A 2724-nucleotide genomic window follows, 5' to 3' on the forward strand; every position below is an offset into this window, starting at 1 on the left:
TAAATTTACGTATGTAGATAGAAAAAAGAGAATATTTTAGAAAAATATTAGAGAAATACTGTTATTGCTAGTTATTCTACGCGCACGTGTGTGTGTATGTGTCTGTGTGCGTTTGTGTGTGTGTATTTCTCTAGGAGTATTTCTCTGCTTCTCTTTTTTTCTTTTGCCATGAACACATCAAAATAAATTTAACGGTAAAAAAAATAAATAGAAACTGATAAACGTCTGAATCAAAGGAAAATAAATACTCAATCACCCAATACGTCTGCTGCTTAGAGATGGAATTCACAGACGAATTCTTGAGTCCCGAGAGCTGTAGAATAATTATTGCATCCTATATCCCTATGATGCCAAATGTATTCTAGATGACGTAGTTCTTGCTTATCAATTCACTCAGTTTCTCCATGTTAGACTAAGAGTACTTTCGAAGATGTGAACTTGAGGACCGTTTATTTCATTAGTTCCAGGAGCCTATATCTTGTAGAGTGCACCTTCCACCTCCTCACACCTCCCCACACACATACGTACTTAGTTTAGAAAATTAAGGCCCATCTCATATTTTTGAATATGTATATATTTCAATACTTACGGTAATATATTACCTTGGTAATGCATTTCTCTTCCTTAACGCCTATAGCAATATGTTTCAATTCAATTTAACAGCTTGAAATGGGTTTAGATCAGACCCATGTCAGATATTGCAAGCTGTATGCATTTCAAAGGGTTTCTTTAGTAATGGATGTGGCAAGAAATATCCCTTTTGTTTGTGGAAATTAAGTTTTATTTGTCTGGTCACGTCAACGATGGTTTAAGCCACTTTCGCCCAGGGAATTTTCTGTCGAAAATCTGGACGACGATTTTCAGTCAATATTGAGATTCTGATGGAGAAGTTGATTAAAACTCAGAGCAAACTGCAGAAGACTGGGCAAAATATTTGAATTTAAGTCACGCTTCGATCATTAAAACGACTTCATGAACTAGAAAATGTGTCTAAATTTGGTCAGTGGCTTCCTCATCATCTGATTGCTTCTCTCGGTTAGTAAAAAGAATGCCATCTGGTCAACGCTGCAGATTTGCTATCGGATCTTTCCTACACATGTGATGGAAAGTAAGTTCTCTATAATCTTATCGAACAAAAACGACAATGGTTCGTTTGTACCTGACGAAAAAAGAAGAGTCTACTCTTAAACTGGGACAGCTTCCGAAAAAAGAATGTTTGTTTTCTACACCATCTGTCTTCGTCTTTTGTTTTTTTTTGTTGTGAATCCCCCCCCCCATATATATATATATATATATATATATATATATATATACATATATATATATATATAGTATGTAGGTGATATATTTACTTTTATCCAGACAATTATACGTATACATTTGTACGGACAGCGGCGAATGGGACACGTAAGAGCACATTAGCTTAAATGTAAAGGTAGATGTGTGAATATAGTTTCTCATATTCAGAAAGAACGCGGCGGTTACAAGTAAAAATAATGTTTGTTTAATTTGATGTGCTGTAGTTCATTACTAACATAAATCCATGTACAGAATATATAAGCAAAACCAAAATGAGATTTGTTAAAAGGAGCAACGGTGTTGAGAGCCGAATATATTCAACTGTAATTGCATGGAGGCTTTAGGTGGCGTCTCTATGTAAAAATACTGCTGTGTGAGCCGTACACTTCAAACGAAACATTTATCAATGCATAAGAGCATTACCTGTGAACGGACTTTGATGTCTGCAGCCATAAGTGCGTGTGTGTGTGTGTGTGTATGTGTGTGTGTGTGTGTGTGTGTGTATGTGTGTATGAAGTTAATTGCATACGAACTATGGAGCACAGATTCGTATGACTGCCGAGAATCCATTTACATAGTGATTTTTTTTCATATCGAAATTGGCATAAACTTTCTCGTCTTCGAAAGTCATATACAGCTTGCTTATGTGAAAATACATTCGCACGCATACATTTACACACACGGACACATACACCGACTTCCACTCATATATATATATATATATATATATATATATATATATATATATATATATATATATATATGTGTGTGTGTGGGTGTGTGTGTGTGTTTGTGTATCTTACTATAATGGACGTTATGTCCGTCTGTCTGTTGCCCCTTCACGGTTAAACGGTTGGACCAATGGTTACGATGTTTTTCGGGATTATGTAGGAGGTGGTCAGGAAGTGCGTAACTGGTACTTAATTTATCGACTCCGAAAGGATGAAAGGCAAAGTCGACCTCGACGGAATTTGAACTCAGAACGTAATGGCAATATATATATATATATATATAATGAGTTTAAAGAGACATATAATCCTGGCGGTTTCATATACCGGTTAACCTCAACGATCCTCCTGATGAAACAGTACAGACAAATACACCAGGATGCGTATCTAACAGCGTGCAGTCAATGTAGTCGAAACGTGCGTAGGTCCAGAAAATATGCTCTAAATAAAATTATATTTGTGGAAAATTTACGTTCTCCTTATCATTATTAAGTGCGCGTGTGCGTAAATGTATGTGCGTGTGTGTAGTATTTTCAATGATGTACAGGTGTTGTATATTGAGAAAAAGGAAGCAGTCAGAAATTTGGATAATTGCTTAGTAATGTTTTCGACCGTTCATGCGTATTCTTCAGGTAAGTTTTACAGAAAATTTCTTTGCCTTTTATAGAAATCGAAAAGAGGATGTTGTTTTGTTTTG

The sequence above is a fragment of the Octopus bimaculoides genome, chromosome 20 (genome assembly GCF_046866305.1).
Source record: "Octopus bimaculoides isolate indiv1 chromosome 20, ASM4686630v1, whole genome shotgun sequence".
NCBI lineage: Eukaryota > Metazoa > Mollusca > Cephalopoda > Octopoda > Octopodidae > Octopus > Octopus bimaculoides.